Raw genomic sequence first — 26,979 nt, forward strand, 5'->3', positions numbered from 1 at the left:
GATGGAATCCCAACATAGGAAACAAATGGAATCCATAAAACAGATGCAAATAGATTTCCAGGACATGAAAAACAACATTGAAAGTCTACACAGAAGAATGAGCCAATGTGAGGACAGAATTTCAGATATAGAAGATAAGATTGCAATTAATGACCAGGAAAAGAAAAATTGCTTCAAAATTATAAGGGAACATGAGAAATCAATCCAGAAGCTGTTAGACGATGCAAAGAAGAATAACATAAGACTGATCGGAGTCAATGAAGAAACAGGAGAGAGTGCAGATGACATAAAAAAATTGTTCACAGAAATGTTGGCAGAAAACTTCCCAAGCAGGGGAAAAAACCTTGACATAAAGTTAAGTGAGGCATATAGGACTCCAACTAGCCTTGATCAAAAAAATCTACGCATAGGCATATAGTAGTTAAGATTCCAGAAACCTAACAGAAAAACAAAACTCTACAAGCAGTTAGAGAAAAGAAACAAATCACATACAAAGGAAAGCCCATCAGAATCACAGCAGACTTCTCAATGCAAACCCTCAAGGCAAGAAGAGCTTGAGGTGATGTATTTCAAGCCCTAAAGGAAGACAGCCTCCAGCCCAGACTGGTGTACTCTGCAAAACTATCTTTCAAAATGGATGGAGAAATAAGATACTTTCATAACAAAGAGCACTTTAGCAACTTCATGAATACCAAACCAGTACTCCAAAAAATTTTGGACACTATCCTAGGAAAAGACAATGAGAATCACAACCCTGGGAAGCCCAGCAGAATGAACCCATGCGGCATAACAAGAAATTAAGTGCAAAGAGGGAGTATCCAACAAAAAGAAAAAGTCATGACAATGATAAGTCAATATGTATCAGTTATAACCAGCTATGTTAATGGTCTCATTTCACCAATCAAAAGGAACAGACTGGCAGAATGGGTCAAGAAGCAAGATCCCACAATATGCTGCATACAGGAAACAGTTAATTCAAAAGGGAACTCATAGACTAAAAGTTAAAGGGTGAAAAACAATACTCCATGAGACAGGAATCCAAAAAAATCCTGGAGTAGCTGTCCTCTTTGCAGATCAAGTGGATTTCAAACCAACACTGATTAACAGAGACAAAGAAGGACACTACATCCTTGTAAAGGGAACAATCCAAGAGGAAGAGATGACAGTCATAAACATCTATGCACCAAACACTAGTGCACCCAATTATAAAAATACTAACAGACATGAAAAATCAAATAAGCACTAATACAATAACAGTGGGGGACCTCAATACCCCACTGTCACAAATAGATAGATCAACTAGACAAAAAATAAGCAATGAAATACTAGAACTCAATCAAATTCTTGAACAAATGAACTCAACAGATATTTACAGAGTGTTCCATCCAAAAAAATCAGAAAACAAATTCTTTTCAGGTGCACATGGGTCATTCTCCAAAATAGACCACATACTCACTCATACAACATGATTAAGTAAGTGCAAAGGAATTGAAGTCATCCCCTGTATATTATCAGACCATAGTGTGATGAAATTGGAGATCAATAGCAAAAGAAACTGCAATAATTTCATAAACACATGGAAATTGAACAACACACTTCTGAATAACCAATGGGTCACAGAGGAAATTAAAGAAGAAATCAAACAGTTCCTACAATTAAGTGACAATGACAGTGCAACATATCGGAATCTATGGGACACAATGAAAGCAGTCTTATGAGGGAAATTCATAACAGTGAATACCCATATTAGGAAAACCAAGTGTCCCCAGTTCAACAACCTGATGCTGAACCTCAAGCTTCTAGAAAAAAAGAAGAGCAGGACAAACCTAAAGCTCATACAAAGGAGGAAATTATAAAGATCAGAGCAGAAATCAATGCAATGGAGACTAAGAGAAGGATCCAAAAAAATCAATGATGTCGAGTTGGTTCATTGAAATAATAGACAAAATTGACAAACCCTTAGCCAAACTTATCAGAAAAAGAAAAGAAAAGGCTCAAATCCATACAATTAGGAATGAAAAGGATGAAATTACAACAGACCCAGCAGAAATCCAGAGGATCATCAATACCTACTTCCAGAACCTATATGCCAATAAGATGGAAAACACAGAAGAAATGAACAGATTCCTAGATATGTATGAATTACCAAAGTTGAACAAAGAAGACCTAAAAATTCTAAATAACCCAATATCAATCAATGAAATTGAAAATGTAATTAACAATTTACCATCTAAGTAAAGCCCTGGTCCTGATGGCTTCACTGATGAATTCTACAAGACATTTAGAGAGGAACTACTGTCACTACAGTTTCACCATTCAGTGTAATTGAAAGGCCAGCAATACTCCCGAATTCATTCCTGGAAGCAAGCATAACCAAAGCAGAGAAAGACCCAACCAAAAAAGAGAACTCTAGGCCAATCTCACTAATGAACACACATGCACAAATCCTTAATGAGATACTGGCAAACAGAATGCAGAAGATCATCAAGAAGATCATACACCCTGACCAAGTGGGATTCATCCCAGGGATGCAGGGATGGTTTAACATATGCAAAGCAATAAATGTAATACGCTATATCAATAGAGCCAAGGACACATACCCTATGATCACCTCAATAAATGCAGAAAAAGCATTTGACAAAATCCAACATGCATTTATGATAAAAAAAAAACCCTACAACAAATTGGAATAGATGGTCTCTACCTCAATCTGATAAAAGCCATCAATAAAAAACCAACAGCCAATATCATACTAAATGGTCAAAAACTGAAATCCTTCACACTAAAATCAGGAATAAGACAAGAATGTCCACTATCACCACTCCTGTTCAATATAGTCTTGGAAACATTAGCCACACCAATTAGAGAAGAGAAAGAAATAAAAGGAACAAAGAGAAGAAATGAAGAAGTCAAATTGTCACTATTTGCAGATGGCATAATACTCTACATAGAAGACCCCAAGAACTCCACCAAAAGTATTCTAGACTTAATAACCAAATTCAGTAATGTAGCTGGATACAAGGTCAACACACAAAAATAAATGGCTTTCCTCTACATGAACAACAGTCTCACTGAGAGAAATAGGACAAACAATTCCTTTCACAATAGCATCCAAAAGACTGAAATACCTAGGAATCAACCTAACAAAAGAAATCAAAGACCCCCTTCTCTGAAAATTATAGGACTCTACAGTTAGGGCTTTTGTTGTTGTTGTTTTGGGGTTTTTTGGTACCAGGGATCAAACTCAGGACCTTCCACTTTTGAGGCAGGTGGTGGAACCACTGAGATAAATCCCCAGCCCTTAAACCATAGCACTCTGAAAAGAGAGATTGAAGACGATATTAGAAAATGGAAAGACACCCCTTCCTGCTGGGTAGGAAGAATCAACATAGTGAAAATGGCTATACTTCCAAAACTGCTATATAGATTCAATGCAATCCCAATTGAAATCTCAGCAGCATACTTCACGGACCTTGAGAAAAGAATCCAAAAATTCATTTGGAACCAGAAGAGACCTAGAATAGCAAAAGAAATTCTAGGCAACAGAGATATGGCAGGGGGTATCACAACCCCCAATTTGAAACTATACTACAAAGCTACTGTGATCAAAACAACATGGTACTGGCAAAGAAACAGACCAGAGGACCAGTGGAACAGATTAGAAGATGCAGAAACATCTCCAGATACACTCAGCCACCTCATCTTTGATAAAGGAGCCAAACACCCTCACTGGAGGAAAGATAGCCTCTTTAATAAATGGTGCTGGAAAAATTCCATTTCAACTTGCCAAAGACTAAAACTAGACCTATATCTCTCACCATGCACTAAACTAAAATTGAAATGGATTAAAGATCTAAATATTAAAACAGAAACGCTGAACTGCCTGGAACAGAGGTTAAGTAGAACTCTTGAAGACATTGGGGTAGGAAAAGATTTTATGAGCAAAACCTCAGTTACCCATGAACTAGCACAAACAATCAACAAGTGGGATCTCTTCTTATTAAAAAGCTTCTGCACAGCAAGAGAAGTGACAACCTACGATGTGGGAAAAAATTTTCACCTGCTGTTCCTCAGACAAAGGTCTACTATCTAGAATCTATAATGAAGTTCAAAAAATCAGACCTTTCAAATTTAAAGACCCAATCCAAAAATGGCCATCTGAAATGAACAGACATTTCTCAGACAAAGAAGTAGAAATAGCAAATAAACATGAAAAAACGTTCAACATCATTAGTCATTAGAGAGATGCAAATGAATACCATGCTGAGATTCCACCTCATCCCAAAAAGAATAGCTGCTATCATGAAATCAACCAATAACAAATGCTTGCAGGGCTGTGGGGAAAGAGGAACCCTGCTCCACTGCTGGTGGGAGTGTAGACTGGTGCAAGCACTGTGGAAATCCGTATGCAGATACCTCAAAGAACTAGGACTGGAAGTCCCATTCGATCCAGCTATTCCCCTGCTGGGTATCTTCCCCAAAGAATTAAAAGAATCATACCACAGTGATATAGGTGTGCCCATGTTCATAGCAGAACAGTTTGTGATAGCTAAAACTTGGAAACAGCCCAAATGCCGATCACCCGGAGACTGGATAAAGAAAATGTGGGGTTTTTTTTAATAAAATGGAGTACTACTCAGCCATAAAAAATGAGAAATTACAGACATTTATAGCTAAGTGGATGCACGTTGTGGCAATACTCTTAAGTGAAATAAATAGGACTCACATGTGTAAATACCAAATAGTTTGTCTGGTGTGAGAAACTGAAAGTGTAAATAAGGACTAAATGTATAATAGGTAATGTGAAATAGGAAGAAAAGGGGCAAAGGGGAAGGAAGTGGGAGGGCTAGGGGAAAGGAAAGAAGGGAATGGAATTAATATGAGAAAATGAAAAAATGGAAACAGACTTTCTACATAGGAAGGGATGGAGGTCTTGAAAGGAGGGCAGGGGAAGGGGGAAAAATAAGAATCAAGAGAGATTATGTAAAGGTGCAAATTTCCAATGATGAATGTCATTATATTGTATACCTAAAATGTACCAATAAAATTAATTAAAATAAGTGCTTTTGAGTATCTTTGGTAATTCACAGTCACTCCCTTTCATATGACACTTGTTAAGGGTCTACTGAATGCAGGTATCATTTGTTTTATATTCAAGCAATTACTGTACTGATGTTTTGATAGCCTGGATAAACATTGTCAAAGATTAGTTCTTCATGAAATGGGTATGGGTAGTATGGGTAGTATATCTATTTTCATTTTAATGATATAGATTTGGAACAAAATATTTAAGTGTTGAGCAACAAACACTCTAAGTCAGTGTTTCATTATTTCTTCTCTTTTCAAACAGTGTGTCATTCTTGAGCAAAAATACTAATGACAACAGCTTCTATAGCACAATAATTTTGATACTTGAATAAAAGAACAGTGAGTTAAACCTTCAAGTTAATACTACTATATTTTTCCCATCAATATTCTAAGCATGTTTTATCATTCTTCTAAAATATTCCTATTTAATACCATTTTTTCACTTATACCTTCACGATATTATTTTCACGTGTATTGATACTGTATTCTAATCATTTATGTGTTTACATTTTAATTTTTATTCCATTTTTACTCAATCAGTGATTAAAGTGATAAAAGGAATTATACAATATTAGCTTTCTGAAATTAAAAATTATCTTCGATTTTTAAAAAAAATACATTTTTTTCTTATTTGATGATATTTTTAAAAAATATATTGGAGGAATAGGTACATTTAAAATTATAAAGTACTTTAACTGATTTTTAAATAAACATTCAATGCTTCTTACATCTGACAACAGTATTTTGAATGTTCTCAGTGGGAGGAAGTCTTTGTCCTTTGAAAGCATATTTGAATTTTTTGAAATAGCCAAAAGTTATTCAATGTCAAATCTGTTAAATAATTTCAATGATCACACTGGGCAATACTATTTTTGAACAAAAATGAAGTTGGACTGTAAAGATAAATTTTCTTGTGTGACTCATAAACTAATTCTGAAGGAAATCTCTCTAGAGTTCCAGTTAGTGATACATCATTGGAACAAAGTTTCCATTGGGATTACCTTGAAGTGAGTTTGATAAGGTAGTTTCAGAGGGAGGTTAGAACAGAGCCTGGTGGAAGAACAAAGAAGAGATGCCTAATCCAGGCTAAGGTAAAGGACGAGTCAGGGAAGCTCTGATGAAGGAACTCTTGAATTCATGAATGATGACATTTAGATACATACTGAAGGCTGAGAAAGGAAGGTCATTCCAGGAGGGTGGAGCATTATGAACAATGCAGAGAGGCCAGAACATATCTAAAAGTTCTCTAAGGGTGGAGTAAGACATTAGCAGGAGATGATTCTGAGAAAAAAGGTAGGGTCAAGGTGAAGTTATTGTGACTGTCTTCACCTGAAGTTTAGACCTAATCCCAAAATTCAGAAATGTCTTCATTCATTGGGTAGGTACCTAAGTATTGTCAAAATTCCACTCAAGAAAGATCACTCTTTTTGTCATTTACAAGTGGAATGGGTGGAGAATAGTTGGGGGAAGGTCAGGATTGGAGCAATAATGGAGTCAATGAAAATCAAAGTCAAACCAAGGTAGAGATGGGAAAAAAGGAAAAATTGCAAAGACACAGGCAAAAATCACTAGACCTAGTGGTTAAGTGTGGGCAATAAGGCCATGTAAAAGTCATAAGTTCAAAATAGAATGTATCCTCTTAGTTTGGACTCCTGGGTGAATTGAATGGTTGCCACTGACTTAGCAAATATATCAAATAGAAAAAAATAGAGTGTATTTGTATAATAATTAATTCAGTTTGTGATGTGTTGAGTCAGTAGTGCCTGTGGACTCTATATGTGGACTTGTCCCTAATTACTATTCAGTGTTTGGTTTAGAAGTCTGGGAGCATATGAATTTGGACAATGAATGGAGCCATGAAGTAAATGTTTTGCAATGTATTCCAGAGTTTTTTAAATGAGGTAGAAAAGAAGACCATGAACCACTTCTAAGGAATCACAATTGTCAGACAAGTGTGGAGCGGTTCAGTGAGGACACAGAGAATGAATGCAAAGGCAGGAGAACTGGAGATCAGAATAGAATAGAATCCAAGGGGAATGAGTGTTTTCAGAAGAAAGAAATGGTCAGTGTTGTCAAATACCTGACCCAGTGTGTGGTACATACCAAGAATTTAGTAAATAATGAGCACATGAAACTCCTAGATGAAATAAGATGAATTCTTGAGAATATTCATTAATGACATTGCCAGAGTATATTCTGTGGAGTGTACAAGTAAAACCTACATGGCAATGAAAGTTAGGAGTGAATGGAAAAGTTGAAATTAGAGACATTGACTGCAGACCATACATTCAAGGAAACATAATTATGAAGGGAGAGAGGTCCCAAATTCGATCCCCGGTACCAAAAAACAAACAAACAAACAAACAAATTATGAAGGGAGAGAAGAGAGATGTTGTAGCTATTAGTGTTATTGGATCAGAGTAAATTTTTGAGTAGCCAAATTTAATATATTTTTCTGATTTTAAAATCAATAATTTGTATTACTGCATATGAAAAAAATACAGTAAAAAAGCATAAAGAATAAAACTATTTGTAACACAGCCACATCGTTACACATTTTAGTAGATATATATATTTTTAAACAGTATATTTTAATGAAATTGTAATAATAGAATGCACACAACCTTCTGTCTCCTTTCTTAACTCCTTTTTTTACTGTTTTGTTTGCCAGTATTTGCCATGTGTAGGACATCTAGAAGGTACATGATGGCCAGGCTAGATGACCAGTAGGAATGCTATCAGAAGAGGGAGTTTCTCTTTCAATCTTTCTCTCTCTTTTCTTCTGAACTCATTATGCTCCACCTCCTCTCCAAGACTTGATCAGAGAAGAATACTGCTTTGATACCATGTGTGTATTCAACTAACCTAGAATCAAGGACATCGGGAGAAAATCAGAATTGCCATCAGCAAATGGTCAGGATAAATAAAGTACAGATCTAGTTCAGGCTCAGACAGGGATTCTGTCATAAAATGATCATACACTGATGTTGATGAAGTCACCCCTCAACACTGTCCCTTGAATTTCTTGAATCACTGTATTCCAGATGACTGTCTACTTTGTCCAGTGTAGTGTTGCTTCTTAGAATCTTCATTCATTGGCCTCCTTTGAACTGTTGATGCCTTTCTCTGTGTTGGCTTTTCTGTTTTTTGGAACCCACGTCTTCATTTTCTTCATTGTTCTTTCTCCTTTTCATAGAGTACATTCTCTAGTAGTTTTTACAGAAAGTAACACAGAAGATAAGTTTTTAAAATTTATATTGGATACCTGAAAATACCTTTATTTTCCCCCAAGTAGATTGATCATTTAGGTAGGTATAGAACTCTAGGTTGGAAATACTTTCTCTTCAGTGTTTGTATTAGTTTTCTCTCCCAGTGTTGGGATCAAATAAAAAATACCCACAACTTAAAGGAGGAAATGGTTTATTTAGCTTACAATTTCAGAGGATTCATCCATGGTTAGCTGGCTCCAAAACAGAAACATCATCGCAGAAGTGCAGGGCAGCAAAGCTGCTCAAGTCATGGCTGTCAGGAAGCATTGTAGAAGAATAGAGTAGGAGATGGAAGGGAATAAGGAACAGATCTACGCCCTAAGATCAGGCCTCTGAGACCCACTCAGTTACACTGATAAGTGTGCTTTACTAATCCCACAGAGGCTCTCCAGCCAAGTGAGTTGACAATTAAGCTTAACCATCAGAGCATTGTTGGAGTTTTTAGCATTGCAATTAGAAGCCATTCTGACTTTGTGTATCACCAGGTTCTTACTCTGAAAGCTTGTTGAAGTTTTGGCTTGTCCTCAAGTAATGTAGCTGCCCAGGGATGTGCCCTGCTAAGGGTCTACCTTCATCTAGTGGGCTAAAAACTAAATTAGCACTGGAAATTTTACTGAATTATTTTTCTTTTGATGGTTGTTGGAAGACAGTTCTCCATGGATTTCTCATAGCCCAGACCTGAACAGTCAGAGCATTTCAAGAGAAGAACATTGTTTATTGCAGAACTTGGGAAGTAGAAATAGTAATATCCCTCCAGAGAGATTTAGAGACTTGGTGCCCAGGTGACATCCCAGGGGAGTATAGATGAGCCTGCTACTTTCTCCTTGGAAGTTTTTGTCTACATTTCAGAATGATGAGCAACATCTCTCTCTGAAAAAAAGAATAAGCAGGTGTGCCAACAACCCTATAGCAACCCAGAGCCTTGTAACATTTGGGATGTCTCTCCAGTGGGGTGTCACACTGGGCACACAGGTGAAACCCAGGCTTCATCAAGTCACCTTACAGGACATGGACCTAGGGAACAAACACAAGATGATTTTCCAGCTGGCAATTTTGCTATGAGTAATAAAGGATTTCTTTCTCTGATGCCAGCTATTATGCCTCTTAGCAATATATGTATATAAATCTGTGGCAGGCTAACTTATGAGACTGCAAGTAAAGCAAAATCTCAAGGTTTTCACAATTTCTGACTTAATAACAGTAACTTCTTGTACATTTTCTCTATTCTTTCTTTCTAGACATCATGCCTTCTGGACTGGTTCTCTAATATTTGATTGTGTATTTTCCATCTCAGGTTAATTCAATTTCTTTTTGAGTTTTTCATTCCTGCTATCATATTTTTAATTTCCTAAAGCTCATGATTTTCTGAGTATACCTTCCAAAAATTTTGCTTTTGATGCATGAATGAAATCTTCACATCTCTTTGAGGAAATTAGTATAATTTAAAGCTTTCTTCTTTCTGTACAGTGGCTGTATGGTTTTGGTATTTGTTTGCATTAATCTCTATCTTCTGTATAAAAAGCTGCTTTAGGGGTCTAGTCATCATTGGTTAATTGTTTTTATTTAAAAGTTGGAAACTAAAATACAAAATGGAAATTCCACTCATTTTTGTAGAGTATGTTGATTTGAATTTGATTCAGAAAATCTTGCTGCCTTAATTGTCATCTGATGTGAGATATTTCTGGTGTTTCTTCTTGGACAGGAAAAAAATCACCATAAGATCAAAACTGAGCTACATCCCCAGTTCCTCTATTTTGTTCCATCTTAAGAACAAAGGCTAACAGCACTTTCCAGGGAAGGGGGAAAGTGATAGGTAAGAAAGAGATGGTCTCAGCATTCAGTACAGACATATTTCCTTAATTCATGTTGGATGATTAACTTCATCCTTTACTGTGTCCTCTGTTCACCAGGCTAGAATTTCTGTTTTATTCTTGAGACAGTAAATCTCCAGCTGCAGGCCGTAGTTCAGAACAAAAGAAGGGTGCTTTACAGCTTACTCAACTGTCACCTTAGGTTTTAGCATCCCTGGGTCTACTACACCCATTACCATCCTATCCTTTGGTGTTTAGTCTCCAATTCTTTGTTGCTATTCTGTCCATTCCCACACTTCACAGTCTTGTGAATTTATGATGTAATTTTTAAACTGATGTTGTAAGGGACATCAGGAAGAAAAAGTATTAAATGTATCTGTGCACATTGCCATCTTTCCTGATACCTGGTTTTTCCTTTGAGTTTTGTATTTAACTTTTTATTCCATTTAAAATTATAAAATAAGTATCTAGCATTAGTTTTCTCCCCAAATAGCCAGCTTTTAAAAACTATTTTTTATAAGGATTTTTTTCTGGAACTGGGGATTGAACCCCTGGGTCCTGTGGATAGGAGGAAAATACTCTACCATTGAACTACACCTCCAGCCTCCAAACTATTTTTTAAGTGATCAATTCTTTGTCCTTTGGCTTGTGCTTATTAAAGGTAAAGGTCTAATTTAATGCTCCTGTTATATTTCATCCATTCATTTAATCCTAATACCAGTACCATAGAACTTTAATGGTGACACTTCAGCCAAAAGCTTAATGTCTTCGATGTCAAAACTCAATCTCAAAAACTTGAGATGTTTTTCTTTGCTGTTCAAAAATCAATGTCAGTATATGTAAAAATGTTTAAATGCGAACTGATAATACCAAAAAAACAAAATATACTAGTAAGAAAAAAGAATATCAGAGAGAAAAGGGAAAAGAATGGGTCTTTAAATGCTTTAATATTTATTAATTCAAAAATAAAATTATTTGGTTTATTCAAATTATATATTATATAAATGTATTTTATGAAATACTCAAAATGTATAGACATTTGTAGAATATATTTATTCTTTCAAAATATGAATATATTTATGTGAAAAATGCTTAATTTTTAACAATCCACTGTATGCTAAATGAGGTCTCCAGTGTGTGAAATGAGTACAGTAATACAAGTGCTCCTTCCTACCATGTAGAAATATCAGAGGGCTTTATACATAATGGTTGCCTACTGCTCCAGTCCCATATGAGTTTTTTACATGGCATTTCACATCTGTACTTTATACTAACACTGTATGTAGGTATTATCAGCTGAATCATCAAGAATAGAGAAGCTGAAACTCAGAGAGGTTAAGTAACTTGTATAAATCCACTCACCTGTGAAATATTGCTGCTGAATGTCAACTCATGTTCTTTCTGCCCCGAGTATAAGAAATAAGTGAAAAAATACTTATCATTTTATAATGTAGTACTATTTATTTCACATAATCTATTGAGGACCATGAGTTTTTTTAGCCTCGTGAAGGTATCATTTTGAATATTACAAACAATATGTGTTTTGTTTGTTTGTTTGTTTGTTTGTTGGGGTTTTTTTGGTATCGGAGATTGAACTTGGGTCCTTCTGCTTGCAAGGCAGGCGGTGGAACCACTGAGCTAAATCCCCGGCCCCAATATGTGTTTTATTAATTATCACATTACTAGAAAATTTTCAACCACAAGCATTTGAACATTGAGATATAAAATCCATATACATATATTTTTAAAGCCTATGTGAGACTTCTCTTTTTGGTTCTTATTCTTTTAAATATTGATAACAAGTTTAAAAATAACATACACAATTTTTTTAAATTCCAGGTGATGGTCAAAGTCCAGGAAAGATGGGTGCTCACATTCCACTAGACTGATTTATTAAATATATGTATTTAAGTGAATTTAAAATATATATACATATATAATATATATAGATAGATATTTACTGAGCCTCAGCTACTAGGGATTCCAGTAACACACAGTTTGATATCTAGCCCTAATGTTAACTTCAGAATCGATCAAAAATCTACTATGCCTTAATTTGATAGGTGACACATGATTTGATCTTAGAAAGCCTAGTAAATAAGATAGCCATTGAGTAAATATCAAACATGATTTCTAAAATTGCTTATAGATTTTTCCACCAAAATCAGATCAATCTGCTTTATATGCAATTAACAATATAATATAGGTGGAGTTTGTAGGAGAGTTACATTCTTACCTTTTAAAAAACTTTAGGAACAATTAAAAAGAAATAATAAGGTTCAATTTAAAAGAAAATTATTTCCTTCTGGTATTTATGTGATTTTATGTCATGTCTAAATTGAATGCAAAATTAATATTAATATAGTTTATATAGCTTCTAGATGAGTATAAAGTGTTTTTGACAACCAAGATACATTATTACAGTATTATTTCCTTACACATGGTAAGGACTCTTTTATTATTTGATAAATGAGAAGTTATTGTTCAATGTTACAATCAACGTATATTTATGTTGCTCTAAGTACCTGCAGAACACTGTAAATTGTAGAAAATAAGTCATACATAAATCCTTCCCTGAGGAACCTTGCATGTTGGTAGAGGACAGTGTATCTAATTGTAGGGAATGCTGGAAAGTGCCAGATACAGTCATAACTCTCGGCATTCTAGAAGGAAAAAAAACCAAGTTACTGCTAGTTTATAAAATGATAATATTATTTCTCAATGAGCTATTATTTGGTCTGGGCCTCAAAAAAATGAGAGACCATGAAAGTTACAAGTACTATGAAAGGGAAGCGACACAATCTTAACTGTGTTTCTAAGGGTTTCTCTGGAAACAGAGGTCATAATGGCTGTTAGTCCTCCTTCCATCTTTGAAAAAATGGAAGGATGTAACCAAATCCCAGTTCACGTGAAGGAGCTTTCAACCCAGAAAGCTCATGCATTCTTTAGTGGAATCTAAAAATGCCACCAAGTTCTTTTTGTTTGCTTCATATTTCAGAAGAAGATTTTGTAGCCATATCATTAAGAGATGTATGAGGGCAAAGGTTAAATTAAATTACCAAGGAAACTCTAATATGGTGACTTAAATAATACAAGATGTATTTGTCTTTCATATGACAGTGCTGCTGATATAGGTTGGCAGGGTGCCTCTTCTCCACTGGGTCATTCAGGCAACAAAGTACCTCTAATTTGCTCTGCAAGCCCATGGGTGCTACTTTCATCCTCTTTGTCAGAGCAGGGCCACTGCTATATCCATATTACAGCCAGTGGCAGTAGGGGAAAAGCCAACATCCAGGGAAAGATGACTGCTCACATTCCATTAGCCTGAATTAAATAGATGGTCATGCTACCTCCAAAAGAGGCTGGAAAATCATTTCTAACAAGACAGCCATGTTCTCAGTAAGAAAAAGAGAACAGATTTGGTGGAAATGGAAGAAAACTAGCAGTTTCACACAGTGGATTTTTTTGTCTTTATAATTTCTCAGGATTTGTTGAAAATTTACTATTTAGATAGTTGTTATACCTGTATAATGTAGTATGATCTAAATCTTATAAGCAATATAGAAAACTACATACTAAAATTGCACGATATAATTTTTAAGAGGTTTCTGATATAACATATATGTGTCTAATGTAATTCCCAGAATTAAGTTGTGAGTTTGAAGCTATGCAGGCATCAAAGTAAAAATGTGATTCATACTCTGTTTATGCAGTTAATAAGATAAGATCTGAGATTTGGTATTTACTTCAACAGCAATTTTCAGTATGTAAAACAGGCATTTCTAACAATAACACAAAGGTTATAAAAATCCTGCTCTAGATTAAGAGTTGTAGATCACTTAGATAAAAGCATGAATTTTATATACATTATGGTTATTTAAATTATTTTTGTACAAGTGAATTCTATCATAACCACAATTTAGAGTCTGCTCATTCTTTACTCAGATCATATCTATTTTGTAATGAGGGGATAAAAGAACACAATGTAAAATACATTTTTCAAATGTACATGTAAATATTTTTGAAGTTCTATATTATTTTATGAAATAGGTAAATATGCTATTTTTATAAATCCCTGCTAAATTTTAATATTAATGAAGATTTCTTATATAGCATAAATAAACATTTTAATAAGCTAATATTTTATAAAGTATAGTTAATTTCAACAAGTATTTATTAAATGCCTATTCTATGTAAGAGAGTTTTAATATATTATTTTGAATTAGCATAGCTTTAGTCACATAGACTTTTTGTCCCAAATGTTGGCTGATTAGAAGGTACAAACATTCCCTTCACTATAAAATAAAGTAAAACTAGCACAGTCCGCTGTGCTATATATCAACAAAGTAATGAAGAAACAAATGAACATTTTTATGAATAAATTTCACACTGAAAATGATTGTTCCAGTTGTCCTACCACCCTGGGCACCAGAGTTAGTTCTATAACTTAAGGGACCATATAAGATTAATGGGAAATGGTTAGGCTGTATGTTATTTATACACCAATCTCAAACTTACATCAAAACCACAAAGGCAGAAGGAATCTAAAATTCAATAGGAAAAGAAAAAGAACATGAGTCCAAGGAAAACATTCTCTGCATATCTTTTGCTTATCAGGCACAAAATTTGTTGTCAAGGTTTTCTCCTAGTTTGTCTTCCAATTTACTTTAATTACAATGTGAAGAAGGAAACCCACCAGAGATGTTGATTGACAGAATTGACTGAATGACTGGATGGAGAATGGAAAAAGAGGCTAAAAGAATATATGAGAGGTATGGTAGGAAAAATATATAAAGATACCAATGGACCTCAGCAAGAAATGACTGTAAAATATAGAAAAATAGAAGAAAGTATTCTGAAGCCATTTAGTGAAAGGACAGACTCTCACACACTTCAATATGTTCTTGTGGAATCCTATTAGCTTAATTCAGGTTATCTTAATTTTATTTCCTATGTTGGTTTATAAATGTACAGAAATGTGTCATGCCTTCATTTTTTAAGATTCCAAACAATAGAGATCAAAACACAATCTTATTTAAAGGGCTAAAGTAGTCACTATTTTGAAAAATCCACTTACCCAAAACACCTTTTTCATAAATGAGATAACGCTGTAGTCATTACAGATATATGTATATAATTATCAATTGTGTATCCAGTTAAAAGATCCTTCCATTTAAAATTTGCATCACATTTGCATTTGCACTGTTAATATGTTAGTTTGTTCCAATTAATGGAAAATTAGATAGCAAACCAAGAAAAGAGGGGCAAAAATAATCAGAGGAATTTCTAGCTGCTTCTATATGACAGAGCTTGTTCTGAGGTAAGGATGAATAGGTAGAAGGTAGAGGTAGAAAAAGGAAATGAATGGTGTGATTAATTGGCTCAAAAATAAAATAAAACACATGCAGCATCTTAAGAACCACCAAATTACTTTCAGACTATTTGCAGACGTTAATTCATTTCCAGGAGATAATTTTTGTATATTAGAAGGATTAAAAAGTCAGCAAAGACCCATCGTTGCTTTATCCATTATTTATCAAGAAGGAAATGAAAGAGAATGGACACAAATTAGAGTTGCCTAACTGTTCTGAGAGTAGTCTAAAGTGTTATGATTTTATATGGCCTGAAAATGCAGATGAAGATTGGAAGTTGCATTTTTGCCGTTGGACCGCTGGAATTAAAATCATTATGTAAGCAATTTCTTCAAGTTATAGTTCCTGACATGGAAAAAGATAGACTTTATTTTTCTTTGACATTTGAAGATAGATAAGTATAGACAGATATAATTAGATATAAATATGTGCCTAAGTCTAATCTTCTGGATTCTATTTATGTCAAAATGGGACCTTAAAATGGAGTTATTTTCCAAAACCTTCTCTGTAATGAATTTAGGCTATGTCTTTGAAAGACTTGACAAGTTTATTTATCTTTGTAATTCCAGCAGTTGCTTATCACTATAGACAAGTGTCATTTTTCTGTGATCATTTTATCAAGAAAAGGGTAACTGAATTTACCAGAATCTCAAGAGAAGTTGTTAATTCATACAGACTCTTGGGTTCTTTTTTTTCCTTAGATAAAATGTGAGCATGTCAAGGTCTGTGGATCAAAATTAATACTGTCCCCAGAGGCCCATTTCCTCTTGTTGGCACCACTTAGTTCTGGGGTTGTTGCCTCTGGATGAGTCTGCAGAAGCAGAAAAGACTAAGTGGCTTACCATGCATAAGGCTGGGGCAAGAGAAGCTCCAAATCTGAGCTCAAGAAAATTTCAAGCAAATTGAGTCTTACCATCATGGACACTCAGATTCCCTGGAATACTGCTGTTGTTGAATATTTGATTCTTAATCTTTGTTTTTCAGAACCTTTTCTATTGTACTTGAATAATTATGCAGACTTTTTAGTAAGAAATTCTAACATCATGCATTTAAAAATGCAAAATCCATTAAATACTAATATGCTGTGACTCAAATCTTTGAAAGAAAAAGTTCTTTGTTGCGATTTGAAACCTGCCATTCTATTTTATTATTGCAAAAGTTCCCAGCAGGCATATTCACCCACATTTAATTATTAAGCCATAAATGTATCTTTGAAAATTTCCCTTTATACTGAATGCCTAGAAGTAATTTAGAATTGCTTTTTCAATCATCTTATATGGCAAATCAGACTTCCATATGAAGTATGTTTTCAAATGTTTTGGGGAAGTGAACATCATTGAATTGATAATAGAATCAGGATACCTTTGCAAATAAAATAGGTAAATATGGAGACTAACTAGGTAAAATATATTGAGATATTACATAGCAATTTTATCATTATGTCTACTAAAATGGAAATTCAATGAAGCTCAGCTTTTTTTACCCCCAAAACTTAATGCTTTCTATTTGTTTAGGGGCTCAACAAAAATTCACTGAATAAACATATGTGTGAATGGATCAATCAAGTTCTCTTTCACGTGCACACATCACCACCACATGCACACATTTCTTGGTACTATCAGTAGAAGTTGAAAATGTTCTTGTTGGGCATTAAACATATACATACATATGAACATACTTATATGGAGTTAAAGATTCATAGTTAAACTGATATTAACTGCAGAATACCAATTTTCTAAGAGATTTACATTTTGCACAAAAATGTAACTGGTTAAATATTACTCTAAATATCAAGATTTTCCATAGTATTAAAAAATTCTCCACTATTTTCTCTTGCTTTGAGTTATTGAGAATATGAGAATAGGGGGTAAATAACTTAACTGTGGTACAGAGTGGAAATGGACTGTACAATAACCAAAAATTCTCTTTAAAATCTCCTGTGCATAATTTCTACAGGAATTTTAAAGAAATAGACTCATAAAAGTAAGGCTTTTCAAATGTCATGACATTTACAGGATTATTTGGAAATATTGAATATTTGTTGAATATTTAAAAGTTCTCCAATTTCTGTGTTCCTTACAACAAAATCTTTTAAATTACTAAAGATGCATGTAAAACATAGGCAATAATAGCATAGGCAATGTATGCTATTATAGTCACATTTACCAGGAAATGCAGAATGTCTTTATATGAAACAAATATGTTATTTTTAAATGAAATAAATAAATAGGACTTTCCTATTCTAATTTTTACCACTGTAGTTTTACCTACAAAGATGTTTTTGGGTAGTTTCACTACTGCCAGTTTTTTCATTTATGCAGGATTGCTATTTTTATTCAGAAATTACATTAGAACTTGTTAGAGTACATTATTTTGCTTCCCTGAAATGACTTATTAAACTGAGAAAAGAATTATAAAAAACTATTTGATCCTCGTACCATTCAATATAAAATAGATTAGTTGACTTCACTAACATAACCCATAAAACTTAAGGATTGTTCTTCCTCTAATAATTTAAATATCAAGAAAGTCACTAGAAACTAGTCATTTTTCTTCAGTCAAAATTGGGAAAAGTTTTTTAAAATATGAAATTTACTGCAATCCTGACATCAACACTGGGCTAAATCATTTATTTATTATTCTGTCTTATAAACATATCCAAGCAGAAAACCTCTAGGCTTATGTACAATAAAGTATCTTAGCACTAAATCTAAATAATAAAATGTCAAAGATAAAAGACTGATAGCTTACCTAGATGTCATCTCTCCTATGTGGCCTAGAAAAAAAAAAAAATCTATCTAAGCAAGAAGATTTTGCACAGTACTAATCCAGTTCCCTTCCCCAAACCTACACATTCTAGGAGATACTAGAGCAAGACTTGATTTGCTCTCTTGGCATTAGTGGACTGAATTAGGATTTGTAAAATCTGTTCTATGGGTTACATTAACAGAAGTAAGAAAGTTTCTGATAATTCATTTCATAATTGCCAATCTGAATTATAAAATAAACTCAGATGTGGTGTTTTTGTCATGCAAAAGATTCTGGAAGTCCCAGTTAATGGTATTTATGATGCTTTTTTCAACCCAAAGTTCTAATTTAATATCTATATATTTTTTCACAACATATTCTAATGTGAAATTTCTATTCCTTCTAACATAATTTTTTCAAAAAGAGTAGAGGAGTCTGACAATAAACTTGCTCTTTTACAATTAATCACCAGTGATAAGAATATAGAACTAGGTCAGTTTCTCTATAGCTTCATTATAGCTTGCCTTTGGATATAAGTCCAATGAGTATAAAAACTGTGGCAAATTAATATATACTAGTTTGGGTGATATCAGTGAATGAATTAACTCTTCCAAAAATTTTACAGATCCACCTAGTAAAAACTTCTATGAGTAGATGCACTGAATCTTTGATTTCTAGAGCCACACAGCTTTATGAAAGTGTATATATCCCCAAACCACTAAAAACCAGTAATATCAACTCTGTTGTGCTCTTTGCAAAACAGTGGACAAATTCAAAACTTGAATTAAAACAGATTGCACCTCCATGATGTGACTGTGAGTACTCACTGTTATATAAGCCTCCAGCTCATTAAGGGATACATAAAACAGCTCTTGGCATTGAGAAGAACTCGGAGACTCATCAAAATCTTTGAAGAAGAAACACTGTCATGTACTTTCTTGTGTGACAACTACCATTGTGTCTGCTAAATGGAAAAAGGGTGGGAACATGTAGCAAGTAACATAAAAGTCACTTTCTGGGGCCGGGGATTTAGCTCAGTGGTGCTTCTGCCTGCCTCACAAGCACAAGGTCCTGAGTTTAATCCCCAGTACCAAAGAAAAATCACTTTCTGGAGAGAGGAGTCTGAGGTCAAGGCAAGGATCTGAAAGAATTTGCAAACTCCAGGAATCTTTGAAAAATCATGTAGATTTCCCATAATAAGTGTAGGAAAGATGATGAACCAAGGTATCTTTCTGGAAATAATGGCACTTTTGCAAGCAACTTTGGAGCAAGAATCCTAGTATGGATACATTGTTCTACTTCAAAGAGTTGAAAAAATTTTATACAGAAAAACAAATTTTCATTTGGGAAAAGGCTTACTTTTACCCACAATCCTGTATTTGGGACCTTATGAAATTACAAATTAAGCAGTATGAAAATGTGTACCATTGGCTGAAATAACAAAAACAAACTGCCTTTTCTGAAGCCTATTTCTTCTGTCATGTTCTTAACCAAGTAACATGGTTCACAGAAACTGACAAGGGGTATATAAAGGAGCAACTATGGTCAGTGCCCTAGAGAGAGCCTTCAGATCCCAAGACTAAGTGTAACTGTTTTCAGGGTTGGTGGAGTTGACAACACATGAGGAGGCACCCATGATATTTTTCTGCTTTAAACACACACACACACACACACACACACACACACGCTAAATATCCACAGATTTTTAAATGTTCTGTTCTCAGTCTATTACAAAAAACATTTAAATATTGCTAGGAAAACAAAGAGATTCCTGAAGTAAACAAATTGCATATAATCATATGGTACAATACTATGTATACTAGTATTACCATTTGGACATCCTTGAGTATAATATGCCCATGAGGTAATTTGACTTTGTAATATATCCTGGCTTAGATGCAAATAAAAAGATGCATTTAAGGACACAATAATCATCCTCAAATGCAGGATGTTGTATTACATAAATTTATCAGGCACACAAGATTGGTGCAACCAGCACAATTGCCAACTTGTATCTGGGGAGTGCTACTATACGTATTGTGCAATAAACATTATACACCACAATAAATGGAGCAAAATAGCTGGGAAAATATGTGAAGGAAAAGAGCTGAGAAAAGATTATAAAATATCTTTATGAACATTAACATAAATGATACGTTGCGATTTTCCAGCCTTATTCATCTGACAAATTTTCTATATAGTAATGTTTCCATCACACACTATCATTTAGAAACATACTACAAAAACCTTGTACCTGTAAAATCTATAGTTTCTTTTGTCAGGTTTGTTGCTGTTATTCAGTACATGTCAGGTATGCTAGTTAGGTGGTAAATTTATAGTGTATATAGTAACTGGCTTTCCTAACACCCCCTCTTAGAAAAACAAAATAAAATATAATACCAATGAAGAACCCTGGAACACACATTCTGTTATTTTGAGCCCGAAAGCAGAGCTTTCTTTGCTTTCTGTAACATTTGCCCATTGCACCAGTCCTGTTTGTTAGAAACATCCTCATGATTATTACCTCATTTTTTTCATGTGCATTGTGCTTAGGTTTATATCTCCCCATTGTCTGTATGTTTCCAAAAGCAGAAATTTGGTATTTCTATTTTTGCTGGTGATGATTTTTTGGAATATTTAGGTTTGGGAACTTTTTCATTATTTCTAAGACATATTGCAGTATTTTGACTGTTTGACACTGTTTTCCTTTTGTTTTTACTATTTGCTTTTTCCTTGGTATTGGCAAACTCCTTTGTTTTGTTCTCTCATGTATACATTCTAACCCCCCTCCTAGATTGTGGGGGGAGGGGTTAATAGCTATTAGTAGATATATTTCCCCTCTAGAACCTGGACTAGCTTTTAAAATTTGTTTTCCCTCCCTTAATTTATAAATATTTTAATCAATAATGTATTTATTATTTCCCAAGTGAGCCCTAAGGAGTATGTTTGATGGCCTCACACAAGCCATTCCAGGAGAACAGCGGCCTCAAGCAGCTGACACCAGTGAGCCTAGCTAGTTTTTACCTCTCCCAAGTCTCTATATTTTTAGGTTAGCCAGCAATGGCATACTCACTCCATCATGGAGCCAATGAAATTGATGTGTTCTGCAAGTTCTCTCACTCTTTTTTGCTGAACTTGCATTGTATTGTCCATTGCATATTCAGTCAGAAGCTAGGCTGGAACAAAAAGCCAGTCATCAGAGAAAAATACTGTCCGTCCTCCACATTGTAATTGCACTCGATCAGCAACAGCTCTGCATCAATAATTAGACAAGGGTCCAATAATTATGTTGGCAATGAAACCAAAGAGTCAAAACTTCAGTGATTACCATGAAGTGATTGTCCAGGAGTGGAAACCAGTGTTTAAGATTGATGCTGCCCCTCTTACTCATAATGTCACGTGATTGTGAACTGGTGCCCTTTGTATTGTTTGGAATATTCTCTTCCAGTGCTTGCCTCTCATACCAGCTAAAGAACTATACCTGCTTTCATATATGACATATTGCTTTTAAAAATCTAATTAAAACTTTCTTTTTGGTCCTTAGGTAGAAAGATGGCTCTGTTGAGATGAGCTCTTAATTAATGCACTGAGAGCCTGTGAGTCCCACCTCTCAACAGAAATGATTGACATCCAAGGATACATAAATTACACTAATTGAGCTCTGCCTCCATATAGGCATTCCACAGCTAACTCATCAGAGAAGCTAGGTGAGTAGACCAGCATAAAAAGTGATCCCAATATGTTCTATGCTTTCCCAAAGGGTAGAAGAGGAACTTTTCAGGCTGTTGCACATTTGTGATCCAGGAAGGCATTTCTTTTCTTCAGTTTTAAGATGTAGGTTTTGTGGTATAGTTTTTTAAATTATAAAAATTAGCATTTTAACATAACTATTTAAATTTAAATAATCACATTCTCTATAATTTTTACGCAGCAAGACTTGCAAGTCAATTACAGTTTGCAGAAATAACTTGGCATCATTTGTTGATATTAAATTGTGTTGCCTAGCAACCATTGCATATGCTTTGAAGGGATTGTTTGAAATAAAATCCAATATTAGTCCCTGAATTTACGTTTCAGAGAGATTTACCTAATTGCAAACACACCTAATACCTATTTTCAAAGATGTTACTAAGATGTTTCTTTTATATTTATTTTATTGTGAAAGAAATCTATAGGTTTTCAAATGTTCCTACTTTCATGAAGTCTAATAAACCACTTAGAAAAATCTTAATCGTTTATTACCCTAAAATAAAATTCAAAAACAGAGCCATTTACTAATACAGTACATTATACTATATTAGACTCCCTCATTTATATTTTGAAGTTTTTACTGATACCTTTATTAAGTGGTTTAACAATTAGAAAAAAATTGCTCTTTAATAATTTTTAAGGAAAATATGAATATCAGAATTTCAGGATATTATTTAAAATATATCATATATATACTATTTAGATGAAATATAAATAGGACTTGAGGTTTACTATATACAAATTTTAAAGGCAAGATCTGATATGATGACCTTAAAGAAAACTAGATTAAGAAATAAGCCTAAAATGATACATCAGAAGGAAGAGATGTGAAAAAAAGCAAACAGTAGGAAAATAACAGGAAAAAGAGCTAAACAGTAGAGATACAGCAGTTAAATCCTAGAAAATATATAAATGACCAAACCTAAACATTCCAAAATATTAGCAGTAGAGAAAAATAAGTAGACAAAAAGGTGATAGAAGGAGACAGGACTAGATTTAGAAAATATTTACAGGGACCACCATGAACTAGGGACACAATTTTTTAAAAAGGATTTTTTTAAAGTCTTTGGATTCCTGAAACATTCAGAAGAATTTGTGGCTTCCACGGTTTCTTTTTCCACCCCACTACACTTCGCTGTTCCTACTGTTTCAAATTGATGGAAATGTGGAGTCCCATTTAAAAGGAAAATCATAAGATGGCTGCATTTCTATCAAAATAGCTTTATTATTACCTGTGAGAAAATCTGAAGTGAAGAAAAAATTGAGAGATTTCAGAAAATCCTGAACTGATAATCTCATAAAAAATATAAAATGCTTTTAACATCAAGACTTTCTCAGTTTGAGCAAAATGGAATAAAAGTGGAATACCTTCTTTACTGAAAGATCTTTTTGTACTTTAGTGGCTAACACTATCCTGGTATAATATATCAAGGCCAGTGAAATATAAATAATATAACATTTATATTTTTAAAAATTATTCAGTTGTTATGAGCATGAAACATATAACTCAAAATGTCAGTGTTTACTTTTATCCTCTATAATTGAATATTCATAATACATTCCTTTATCCTACATTATATGCTATGCGAGGTATAGTACTTGAAGTGGTTTTCTATGCAGTTATGCTTGACATGACCTAAATCTATTCATATCTCTTGAGAATTTATGTATTTAATAATCATGAAAAGGCAGTATTACTGTAGGCCTCATTAGTCTCCTATCTGCAGAAATATTTATTGGTAGAAAAAGTAACCATATATTCCTGACATTGGCTGATAGTTCTACTTAAATTCACTTATTTTTAATTCAGTTAACAGAAACTCAAAAGATACTTTAACAATACTATATTGGTGATAGCACTGGATATAACTTGGTAAAATGTATTTGAATTTGTATCAACTTTTTCTTCATATGTATTGGGTAATTAGAGTGCCGACATCTGACAGAAAACTATAAGTCATTACAAAATGAAGCACAGTCAGCATTAAAATGAGCAAGGGCCACCTCTCCTCAAATGGAACCATTAACGTAATAGCCTATCACTCAACCTAATAAAATCAGCTCTTATTCTATTCTGTTTCTGAACATGGACTTCCAGACCCAAGTTTCCAATAGCTACATCACAGTCATACTATTGTTAGTTGATACATGAATGAACAGAGCAAAAGTTGTGTTGGTCACTCTAGATTACACAGTATTTTGAAAACTCACTAAACTTTTCTCAGAACTTCAGAACAAAGCATTTATCCTGTACTTATTATTTTTTTTATTTGTTAGGCATCTTATTTCTTGAGTTTGAATTCATATAATTCAGATATGTAACTATTTAGTTAATTTGACAATTTGTTAATCCTCACTATTTGACCTCGGGATTATTTGCTATAACTCTAACAGCACTTTTGAAGAATATATAGATTTATTTAAAACAATTGTTGCCTTTTAAAATAAGGGAGTATTAGAAAAAGTAATAAATATTTTAAAATGCCTTGTATATCACTGTCAATATAATCTGTGCTGTTACAATTTTAATTTGTGAAAATAAATTATTAGAAAAAAACAGAAATTTACAAGGGTGTCTCCTTTAAGATAATTAATAGTTATAATTTTTAGGGTTTATTTTCATAAAAAATATAACCATTTAATAATCTATATATGATTTATGTGTTCACGTAATAAAAGTTTAGTGGAGGTTGTCTGTGTGCTAAGCACTATTTCCCGGACTAGGATTATGACAGTAAGCAAAACTGATAAAAAAGGCTTTCTGGCCTTTACAGTGCTGCCATTCTTGTGGAGAAGAAACAGACTATAAACAGATTAAAGAATGCACATATATGGAATTAGCTGAAAAAATAAAATAGGAACAGTTTATTAGAAGTGATATTTTAAATAAGGAAGGTTTCATTGAGAAAGGAGTAGTTGAAAAAACACATGAAGAAAGATTAGATTAGGAGCCCTACAGCTGTTTGGGCAAAGAGAAAAAATAACACATGCAAAGTGTCTGAGGAAAGGCGACCTGGTGGCAGAAATAAGAGCAAAGGAGCTAAAACAGCTGGAATAGGCAAGAATGTGGACAGGATGGGTAGAACAATAGAAGAATCACAGCTACAGATAACTGGAGGCCAAAATCATTTTGAATTATTAATCCATATAATATGGGAGGCTTTCCAAGGATTTTTTCATGAGTGTGTAATACTGGAATATTTTTAAAAGAGAGATGATGTTATCTAATTTTTCCTAAATTTTGCCCATTTTTCCTATTGTGGTAATCAACTTTTTTTTTTTTTGTATGAAATTCTTTTATTGGTACATTGTAGGTATACAACACAATTACATTTCTCATTGGGAATTGTACCTTTATATAATGCATCTTGGTTCTTATTTTTTCCCCATTCCTAGCCCTCCCTTCACGCCCTCCACCCTTCCCTATTTACAAAGACTTTATTTCCAATTTTTCCATTTCTCATCATTTTTCCTTTCCCTTCTTTCCTTTCCCCTGCCCCTCCCACTACCCCTACCCCTTTGGACCTTTTCTTCCTATTTTACATTATCGATTATTCATTCTAATCATTGGTACATTTTAGGTATACAATATAATGACATTCATCATTGGAAATTTGTACCTTTACATAGTCTCTCTTGGTTCTTATTTTTCACCCTTGCCCAGCACTCCCTTTAACCCCTCCAGTCCTCCCTATTTACAAAGATTTTGTTCCTATTTTTCCATTTTCTCATATTAATCCCATTCCCTTCTATCCTTTCCCCTAGCCCTCCCATTTCCTTCCCCTTGGCCCCTTTTCTTCCTATTTCACATTACCTATTATACATTTAGTCCTTATTTACACTTTCAGTTTCTCACACCAGAGAAACTATTCGGAATTTACACATGTGTGTCCTATTTATTTCACTTAAGAGTATTGCCACAATGTGCATCCACTTAGACATAAATGTCCCTAATTTCTCATTTTTTATGGCTGAGTAGTACTCCATTTTATTAAAAAACCACATTTTCTTGATCCAGTCTCCAGTTGATGGGCATTTGGGCTGTTTCCAAGTTTTAGCTATTACAAACTGTGCTCCTATGAACATGGGTGCACATATATCACTGTGGTATGATTCTTTTAATTCTTTGGGGAAGATCCCCAGCAGTGGAATAGCAGGGTCAAATGAGACTTCCAGTCCTAGTTCTTTGAGGTATCTCCATACTGATTTCCACAGTGCTTGCACCAGTCTACACTCCCACCAGCAGTGGAGCAAGGTTCCTCTTTCCCCACAGCCCCACCAGCATTTGTTATTGGTTGACTTCATGATAGCAGCCATTGTTTCTGGAGTGAAGTGGAATCTCAGCATTGTTTTCATTTGCATCTCTCGAATGACCAGTGACGTTGAACATTTTTTCATGTATTTATTTGCTATTTCTATTTCTTTGTCTGAGAAATGTCTGTTCATTTCAGATGCCCATTTTTGGATTGGGTCTTTAAATTTGGGAGGTCTGATCTTTTTAAGTTCTTTATAGATTCAAGATAGTAGACCTTTGTCTGAGGAAGAGCAGATGAAGAATTTTTCCCACATTGTGGGTTGTCTCTTCACACTGCTGGTGGTTTCTCTTGCTGTGCAGAAGCTTTTTAATAAGAAGAGATCCCATTTGTTGATTGTTTGTGCTAGTTCATGGGCAACTGAGGTTTTGTTCACAAAATCTTTTCCTACACCGATGTCTTCAAGGGTTCTATCTAACCTCTGTTCCAACTGGTTCAGAGTTTCTATTTTAATATTTAGATCTTTAATCCATTTTGATTTTAGTTTAGTGCACGGCAAGAGATATAGGTCCAGTTTTAATCTTTGGCAAGTTGAAGCCCAATTTTTCCAGCACCATTTATTAAAGAGGCTATCTTTCCTCCAGTGAGGGTGTTTGGCTCCTTTGTCGAAGATAAGATGGCTGAGTGT

At 34.1% G+C, this 26,979-nt stretch overlaps 1 protein-coding gene across 17 annotated transcripts in view; it reads left to right on the plus strand.

Annotated features, from left to right (window-relative positions):
* Tenm3 (teneurin transmembrane protein 3) overlaps positions 1 to 26,979 on the plus strand; it is a 2,554,979-nt gene that overhangs the window by 1,514,218 nt on the left and 1,013,782 nt on the right. For 16 of the 17 annotated variants that reach the window (XM_087217023.1, XM_087217025.1, XM_087217024.1 and 13 more), the window contains one exon: positions 21,833 to 21,995. The exons of the other annotated variant lie outside the window; for it this stretch is intronic. The gene's annotated coding sequence lies outside the window, so the exon portion shown is untranslated. The remainder of the gene's footprint in view (positions 1 to 21,832; positions 21,996 to 26,979) is intronic. 17 annotated transcript variants of the gene reach the window in all.

This window comes from Heterocephalus glaber, unplaced genomic scaffold, assembly GCF_053883595.1.
Source record: "Heterocephalus glaber isolate CG9 unplaced genomic scaffold, H.glaber_assembly_v1.0 deba00001461, whole genome shotgun sequence".
NCBI classification, from domain to species: Eukaryota; Metazoa; Chordata; class Mammalia; order Rodentia; family Bathyergidae; genus Heterocephalus; species Heterocephalus glaber.